Source organism: Herpailurus yagouaroundi, unplaced genomic scaffold (assembly GCF_014898765.1).
Source record: "Herpailurus yagouaroundi ecotype Mexico unplaced genomic scaffold, PumYag 191, whole genome shotgun sequence".
NCBI lineage: Eukaryota > Metazoa > Chordata > Mammalia > Carnivora > Felidae > Herpailurus > Herpailurus yagouaroundi.
Window position 1 is genome coordinate 3,624,353 of NW_024412422.1, and position 9,849 is coordinate 3,634,201.

Genomic DNA, 9,849 nt, shown 5'->3' on the forward strand with positions numbered 1-9,849 from the left:
GTGCCTGGGTGGCTCAGTCAGTTAAGTGTCCGACTCCAGCTCAGGTCCTGATCTCACAGTTCCTGAGTGCGAGCCTCGTCAGGCTCTGAGCTGACAGCTCAGAGTCTGGAGCCTGCTTCGGATTCTGTGTCTTCCTCTCTCTGCCTCTCCCCTGCTCGTTCTCTGTCGCTCTCTGTCCCTCAAAAATAAATAAACATTAAAAAAAAAATTGTTTTTAAATGCCTCCTGCTCAGGGTGGGAATGGATCGGTTGCAAGGTCAGAGATTGTGTTAACTTTTGGGAGAGGGGGATTTTGAAGTACCTTAGAAAACATGGGTGTAGTTTAACTCTAGAAGCTGGGTTTAGATAAGTGATAAAACACAGTTTATGCAAGCAGAAAAGCTAAGGGAGGGGGTTTTCATAATAATAGTTACTATCAACTGAGGGCTTACCAGGAGTCAGGCACTCTGTGAAATGGTTCAGCTGAGTTATCTCATGTAATCCTTACAAGAGCCCTGTGAAGGTGGTGCTCTTGTGATCCACATTTAAGATAAGAGAAAGCAGGAGGCTCAGAGAGGTGGGGCCACCTGCCCAAGGCCACACAGCCGACAAGTGACAGAGCTGGGATGTGACTCTAAGTGGAGTGACTCCAGGGCCCACAGCCTTAACCAGTGTCAACACCAGTGTTAGTATCTTGGTGACGCATGATGGGAAAATAAGAATCCTGAGCTACAAGAGACAGAAGAATCCTGGTGGCGGTTACTTTGCCTTTACCAGATAGGTTTGTAACCCTGCCTGGGCATTAGAATCATTAAAAAACAGTATAAAATGTAGATTTCAAGTGGGAGATTTCTCTCCCACTAGAGATACCTCTCCAGGAAATGGGGCTTAGCATCTCTATTTTTCACGGTTTCTCAAATGATTCTGAGACTGTGGGTTGAAAACTACTGCCCTAGCCTGAATAGGGGTTTTCAGGGATCTCACCTCTTCCCATCCTTGAATATTTTCCAGGGGGCTCTAGGGTGGAATCCAAACCACCTTAAAGACATATAGGACGTACTGGGAATTACAGCAAGGATAGGGTTATGTCATCTGGTTTGTTTCAAATCCTGGTTGTGCCATGAACTAGCTGTGTGACCTTGGGCAAAATGCTTCTTTTCAAATTCTTGGTTTCCTTAGCTTAAAAATAGGACTGATGATACTGACCTTGAGGTGGTGCTCTGAAGAATAAAAAAGTTAAAGAGTGTAAGGGAAAAGGGGTGGTAATAGGAGATTAGATTGGGCAGAATAACCCTCCATGAGATAACAATGACAAAATATGAACAAAATATAGACCGAAAACCTCCAATGATTTGATGGCACTGTAGAGCACCCAACAGGAGGCAGAAATGTGAGAGGAGTTGATACTTGAGAGACAGGAGCTACATTGGGTGAAATCTGTATTGTGGCCTCTTGCCTGAGGCACTCTCTAATCTGTGTGGGAGGTAGGGAATGTGTAGAGAGCTGTGGTTTTACTAGTTTGAGGTGTCAAGGGTACAGAATTCCATGCAAGTTGCTGGAAAATTAAGGCGTGGTGGTGGTGGGGAATCCCAGAAAGACATGAGCTGTAGAAGAGATGGGTCCCCAAATCTGTATACAAACTCTGTCCAAATCCTTAGCTGTCCACTGACGTACACACATGCACAGGAGGCTCCAGAGATCCCAGTGAAATCAGCACCTGGAAGCTCAAAGAACTGAGTGGAAATTTCAGGGGTCGCCCTCTACAAGGGGGCACAGTTGGGAGTTTTGAGTCCAGCCAAGTTAGTTGCCTGCTAAAACCAAACTGAACGCTCTTGAGAGGAACATAACATAATCCAGGGTGTCTACAATGGATCATTGACAATGTCCAGCATACAAAAACCAAGTAAGTTGTAGTAGACCTGTGAAGAAACAGAAAACTGACTTATACTCAAGACTCATTTTCAAGGAGAAAAGCGATGATCCAAATGTTGGAATTAAATATCGAGGATTTGAAAGCAACTCATAAATAGTTTCAAGGCCTTAAAGGAAAATATGGTCACAGTGAAGAAACAGATGGAGAACCTGAGCAGAGAAATTGAAACTATAAAAAAGAACCAAATGAAAATCCAAAAACTAAAATGTGCAACAAATGAAATGAAAAATTAACTTGATAGGTTCAATAGCAGTATGAAGATGACCAAAGACTCTGTGAATCCTTCACAGGGCTATTGTAAGGATTACATGATCAATAGAACCCCATTCTGGGGGTGCCTGGATGGCTCAGTCGGTTAAGCATCTGACTCTTGACTTGGGCTCAGTTCATGATCCCAGGGCTGTGAGATTGAGCCCCCTCATTGGGCTCCATGCTGAGTGTGGAGCCTGCTTGGGATTCTCTCTCTCCCTCTTCCTGTCTCTCCCCTGCTCATGCTCTCTCATGCATGTACTCTCTCTCTCTCTTAGAATAAATAAATAAACATTTAAAAAAGAAGCGTGAACAATCTTCAGAAAAGAAATAAAGAAAGAAATTACCCATTCCGAATACCAGAGAGAAAAAGAAAATTGAAAAAAATTAAACAGAACTTCGTGGACCTGTGGGAAAACATTAAAAGATCTATATACCACGTGTCATTGAATTTTTAGAAAAAAGAGGGAGAATGGGGCATAAGAATATTTGAAGAAATACTTGCTGATGATTTCTCAAATGTAATTAAAGATAAATTTGCACATTCAAAAAGCTCAGTGGAGCCCACACAAGAAAAATACAAAGAAAGCCATACCCAGCATAGCATAGTCACACAACCCAAATCCAAAGAGAATGAGAAAAATCTTGAAAACAGCCACAGAAAAATGACACATTATAAACAGGGGATCTATGATATAAATGACAGCTGACTTCTCATTGCAAATGAGAAGCTGGAACCTAACAGATCGACATCTTTAAAATGCAGGAAAACAAAACAAAACATAGCAAATCCCTTCTTGAACCAGATATCTATATCCAGTGAAGATATACTTCAAACATGAAGGCAAAATAGACACATTTGCAGATAAACAAAAACTGTGTTTGTCACCAGCAAACCTGTATAATAAGAGATGCCAAAGGAAGTTTATCTGGAAGAAGGGAGATGACATCATATAAACACTCAGATCTATAAATTTTTTTTTTAACATTTTTAATTTATTTTTGAGACAGAGCGAGACAGAGCATGAACGGGGGAGGGGCAGAGAGAGAGGGAGACACAGAATTGGAAGCAGGCTCCAGGCTCTGAGCCATCAGCCCAGAGCCCGACGCGGGGCTCGAACTCACGGACCGCGAGATCGTGACCTGAGCTGAAGTCGGCCGCTTAACCGACTGAGCCACCCAGGCGCCCCATAAACACTCAGATCTAAAGGAAGGAATGAAAAACACTTGAATGGTAAATATGTGAGTAAATAATTTTTAAAAAATTCTATTTTTTCATTTCTTGATTTCTTTAAAAGACATAACTGTTTGAAAGCTAAAATTATGACATTATATTATAGGGTTTATAACAGATGTGATTTATGTAGTAACAACAGCATACAGGCTAAGAATCCATATTCTGGCACTGTATATATATTCCTGTATATATTGTTGTGAAGTTCCTATATTTTATGTGAAGTACTACAATATCAATTTTAAGTAGATTGTGATAAGTTAAGGATTTGTGTTATAATCACTACAGCAACCACCACAAATACAATTCACAGAAGGTGTAGCTAAAAAGGCCAATAGAGGATTTAAAATGAATACAAAATGTTATTCAAATAAACCAAAGGAAGGAAGGAGAGGAGAAACAGAGGAACAACAACAACAACAACAAAAAGATGGGACAGCAGAAAGCAAATAGCAAATGGTAGAACTAAACCTAAATACACCAATAATTACATTAAATGTAAATGGACAAAAAGCACAAATTGCCAGAGACAGCGGAGAAGCAAGATCCATGTATATGCTATCTACAAGACACATTATTTAAACACAAACTACACATAGGTTGAAAGCAAAAGAGTGGAAAAAGATACAAAATAAAACCACGAAGCATAAGAAAGCTGGAGTGACTATATCAATACCAGATAAAGTAGACTTCAAAGCAGACTGTAACAGATATTTCACAATGATAGAAGAGGCACTTCATCAGGAAGATATAACACCTTTAAATGTATATTAACCTAATCACAGAGCTTCGAATGTATAAAACAAAAATGGATAGGATAGGATTATAGGAAGAAGTAGACAAACTCACAATTATAATGAAAAATTTTAATACTTCTCAATAATTGATACAAAAAATCAATTACTAGACAAAAAAATTAGTAAGGATGTAGAATATCTGAACATTATCAACTATCCTGACTTAATTGACATTTATAGAACATTACACATCAAATAATACAAATTCTTTTTAGGTGCATATGGAATATTCATCAAAATAAGCCATATCCTGGGGCACCTGGGTGGCTCAGTCAGTTGAGTGTCGGACTTTGGCTCAGGTCATGATCTCACAGTCTGTGAGTTTGAGCCCTGCATCAGGCTCTGTGCTGACGGCTCAGAACCTGAGTCTGCTTCACATTCTGTGTCTCCCTCTCTCTGTGCTCCTCCCCTGCTCGTGCTCTGTCTCTCTCTCTCTCTCTCTCTCCCAAAAATAAAGATTAAAAAAGAAAAAAAATATCCTGGGCCATAAACAAGTTTTAGCAAATTTCAGAAGGTTAAAATCTTATAGAATATATTCTTTGACCACAGCAGGATTAATTAGAAATAAATGGCAATAAGATATCAGGCAAAACCCCAAATATTGGGAAATTAAACAACACACCTCTAAAAAACCCATGACATTCTGCATTAAGTTGAAAACGTATGTCCACACAAAAACCTGCACATGAATATTCTTAGCTGCTTTGTTCACACTTGCCGAGATCTGGAAGCATCCAAGATGTCCTTCGGTAGGTGAATGGATAAACAGATACTGGTACATTCATACAGTGAAATATTATTCTGCGATAAAAAGAACTTCGAAGCCACAAAAAAGACATGGAGAACCTTAAAAGCATATTGCAAAGAGAAAAAAAAGCCAATCCCGAAAGTCTGTATGATTCTAACTATATGACATTCTGCAAAAGGTAAGATTACAGAGACAGTAAAAAGATAGGTAGTTGGGAAGGAGGGATGATGAGTAAGTGAAGCACAGGAGATTTTCAGGGCAGGGAAACTATTCTGTACCATACTGTATTGGTGGAGACATATCCTTATACTTTTGTCAAAACCCACAGAGCTGTACAACACAAAAAGTGAAACCTAGGGGCTCCTGGCTAGGCTCAGATGGGGGAGCATGCTACTCTTGATCTCAGGGTCGTGAGTTTGAGCCATACGTTGGGTGTGGAGATTATTTTTTAAAAAAAGACTTTAGGGGCGCCTGGGTGGCGCAGTCGGTTAAGCGTCCGACTTCAGCCAGGTCATGATCTCGCGGTCCATGAGTTCAAGCCCCGCGTCGGGCTCTGGGCTGATGGCTCAGAGCCTGGAGCCTGTTTCCGATTCTGTGTCTCTCTCTTTCTCTGCCCCTCCCCCGTTCATGCTCTGTTTCTCTCTGTCCCAAAAATAAATAAACGTTGAAAAAAAAATATTAAAAAAAAAAAAGACTTTAAAAAGTGAAACACAATGTAAACTATGGACTTTGGTTAATCATAATGTATACCATTATTGGCCCACCAATTGTAACAAATGTACCACACAAGATATAAATAATAAGGGAAACTATGTGTTGGGGGCAGGGGAGTATGCGGGAACCCTTGGTACTTTCCCGTCAACTTTTCTATAAACTTAAAAACGTTCTACAAAAAATTAAGGTTTTTTTTTGAAAGACCCATGTCCAAAGATTGTAGGTGACCTGATACCTAAGCTTACCATATACCTTCCTTCCAATCTTTTGCCTTCCCATAATATTTCTAACCGAGATTTATCTGCCTTGAAGGATTCTCTTTCTCAGTCAGGGAGGGGGTTTTGGAGGACAGGAGGGGATGCTGAATACGAACAAGGTCATGGAGAGAATCATGGGAACATCAGGCGAAACCAGTTGTTCTGGTTCAAAACCTGGTTAGCCTCTTGCTCACTCAAGCATTCATTCCACAATATTCAAGCTTCTCTGAGCTAAGTTCTGCACTGGGAACTCAAGGTGTAACTGGCAGCAAGCCACAGTCCCTTCCCACAAGGCATTCACGATCCAGAGGGAGAGAATGACAAGTAAACAAGCAGTGACAGTTCAGTGTGCTAAGCGTTACCATACATGTAGATTCAGGGGCCTGGGGGAGGCCTGGGGAGGAGTATCTAACCGAGCTTACGTTTGGTCAAGTGAGACTTCCCTGCTGGGTGACATAGAAGCAAACCTCAAAATTATGAGCAGCAGTGAAGAAGCAATGGAAATGCCTCCCGGGCTTGGTCAGAGATCTAGAAACAAAAAAGAACAGAGCCCATCAGGAAGTGCCATCCACTCACTGTGGAATGTAGAGAGAGAGCATGTGTGTGGGGGTGGGGAGTGGACGATAGAGGTGAAAATGGGTCGGAGAGGCAAGGGGGACGGTCGGACCCAAGCCTTTTACCCTCTCACTAGTGCCTACTCAGCCCAACCAGACCTGCAAAGCCTGCTCCCAGGAGTCTGTGCCTAAGGCAGATGACAGGTCCTGGGGAGACTCACCAAGTCTCTTTTGAACACAGTTGATAGAAGAAGTGATCCTGTAATTACCGTGGTGATAATTAGAGGAACTCCCATTACTTCTTTCAACAAACATTGCATAAAATGTGGCCCTCTTATCTTCGGGGATGGGGGGGGGCGGTGCGGGGGGAGGAAGCCAGGCATCCCCCGTGGGGGAAGCCAACACCTGCATCTATCTCCTCCTGCCAAGCGCCAAGCACACCTGACTACCGGGCTGAGGCCCAGAGGTGCCATAGATACACCTGGGACTGCTCCAGGTTGGAGCTGAGTGCTACTGACAGAGTGACTGAAAGTCACTCCCCAGAGATCCTGCCCGGGACCTGGAGGTGCTTTCTACATCTTGGCAACCTTAGCTCCAGATGCTCAAGCCACTAGCCTGGGCTCACACTCCATCCTCCTGGGACCACATATACAGGGTTTCTGTGGCCTAGACACTCTCTTAGTCTTGTCAAATGCTGTTTGTTTGTTTGTTTGTTTGTTTTTTATGAAATTTATTGTCAAATTGGTTTCCAAACAACACCCAGTGCTCATCCCAACAGGTGCCCTTCTCAATGCCCATCACCCACCCTCCCGTCCCTCCCACCCCCCATCCGCCCTCAGTTTATTCTCAGTTTTTAAGAGTCTCTTATGGTTTGGCTCCCTCCCTCTGTAACTTCCTTTTCCTTCCCCTCCCCCATGGTCTTCTGTTAAGTTTCTCAGGATCCACATAAGAGTGAAAACATATGGTATCTTATGGCTTCTTGTACAGTCTGCCTTCACTTGTTTACCCAAGAGACACTATGAGGACCCCTGGTTTAGATGGAGAGACAAAAACCTTTCTTTTCATTTCTGACCCCATACCTTTACCCAAACCTATTCTCCTTCCTTTCTTCCACCAGATTTTTCTCAGTGCAATGAATGGTCCCATTGCTTCTGGGAAAGCCTTGACTTTCTTTCCTCAGCACCTCCTGTCCCATCCAGCAGATACCAACTTTTCACTTGGCTTTGCCTTTAATGACTCACTGGGAACTAAAAACCAAGTGAATTTCCCAGAGGCTCTCCATCTTTTTGTTTCATTAGCAACACATCTGGTCTGTTTTGTTCTTAGCTTTCCAGGCAAGAAGCTTCTGCACCTCTCAAAGTCACTTGTACCAATGGCTTCTGGTCTTTCCCGTGGGGTCTGAAACCTCAACTCATGCTCCTCTGAGACTCAGAATGACTGCATGTCACATTCAAGGGAATGTTTGGCATTCTGTAAAAGCACCTGGCAAAGCTGTAAGAGCTAAGTGAACATCAAAATGTAGGCTCTCTGCCTTCCTATCTCCCCATGATATCCCTACGTCCAGTGCTATTTACAGCTGGGAAGATATTTGCAGGCTGGTATCTTTCTGTCAATGGTCAGAGGAAGGGCACTTGGTGGTCTGGCATTTTCTTGGGGCCCTATCTCAAACCCTCTTTGGGACTTTGATCTTATCAGCTGGCCCTTTCCCAGGGCTCTGTGGTGGAGCTTCAGGAAACATGTCGAACCTGACTGGTCTTGGCATCTGGCAGTGGGGCAAGGAGGAAGAAGGAGAGAATGCCTCTGAAGGAAAAGTGTACTTGGCTTTCTCATTAATGGGTTCCCTTTGGGGAACAGGCAAGCAGCAGATGTATGGGCAGTGGCCAACTGATCCATTTGGAGACAGATTCGGGGTGTGGTGTTCCCTGTAAGCCCGGGCAGGCCCTGGGAAACTGGAGCAGAGCTAGATCCCGGCCTGAAATTGGCCAAGCTGCAGAGGAGCTTGAATATGCTGGTTTCGGGTGTGCAAGGTCTGCTCCCTCTGGAGATTGGGGCCCAGGGGGCACTCGTGTGTCTGTTGCCCGAGCATGCTTCTCAAACCTGGAGCTGCACTGATCATTTTCATTCATGAACATAGTAACTGGCTTATCTTGGCCCTTCAGAGTCTGGCCTCAATGCACCTTATCAGTCCCTTCTCTCAACACTCCCCAGCACAAACTATCCACTCCCACTCCCGGATCCAAGCTCACTCCAAGCCTTCACGTCTTTGGGCCTTGCCTCATGCCATTCTCTCTTCATAGAATGCCTTTTCTCCTCATAAGCCACTCCTGGAGAGGCATCCCCTGATGCCTAGAAGCTCAATCCATCTCTCCTCTCTCCTCCTACGCCCCAGATTCACTCTGTTGGTCTCTGGTCTAGCGCTGTTATTTTACTTTGTGCCTGCCTCCTGTCATCCCGATGGGCAGTTCCCTGAGCTTTTTGCTTTTGCAGGACCAGATCCTTCTCATCCTTCAGGTGTCCACTCAAATGTCATCTGCTCAGCTAAGCCTTCCTCGACCACCCTATCTAAGGGTAGCCTCCACCCGTACACACTCTGTCCCATTCCCTTGAGTTATCATCTTCATGAAACAGCACCTGACATCATCTTCACCTATTTGTCGGCTTGGACTATGTCTCTTCCTCTAGAATGTAAGCTCTTAGAGGGCAGAGATCCAGCAGAATCGGTGGATTTATCGTTTGGTTCCCAATAAATATCGGATGACGGATTAAGTGAAGGCAAGTGTGGGGTATTCGAGTTGGCACCCCGAGGACCTGGCACAGAGCCTGGCGCAACAGAGGCTGGCAGCACGGAACATTTGCTAAACGAATGAATGAACCAACGAACGAAGGGATGCGGCGCTCGGCCTGCGGACTGACAGGTTGACTGACAGTTGGGGGACCCGCGGCCAGCACACTGTTGATTGACGGCTGACAGCTGACTGGCAGCCAACGGACGCTTCGGGGCTCCTGATTGGCTGGCTGCTGCAGCCCCCTTAAAGGGAAATGGGAGGGGGCCCGAGGCGACGGCTCCGCGTGGGGAGGAGGCGGCACCAGGCGGCGGGAGGCGGCCCATCCGCCAGAAGCCTTGCGAGCAACAGTCGCCTCGAACCAGCGAACCGACGTCCCCGCGCAAGGGCCTGGCGCGAGGGGCGGGGCGCGCGCGTCACGTGAGCGTGTTTTGGGCACGTGACCCGCGCGGGTCCAAGGCTGGCCCCCGCCCCCTCTTCTCCTCCCCTCGGCGGGTGTGAGCCGAGCGGCCTCGCCTCAACGCCTAGCGCCCCCCTCAGCCGCCGCCGCCGCCGCCGCTGCCGCCGCCGTCTCCGCCTCCGCCCGCCGGCCATGTCCCCC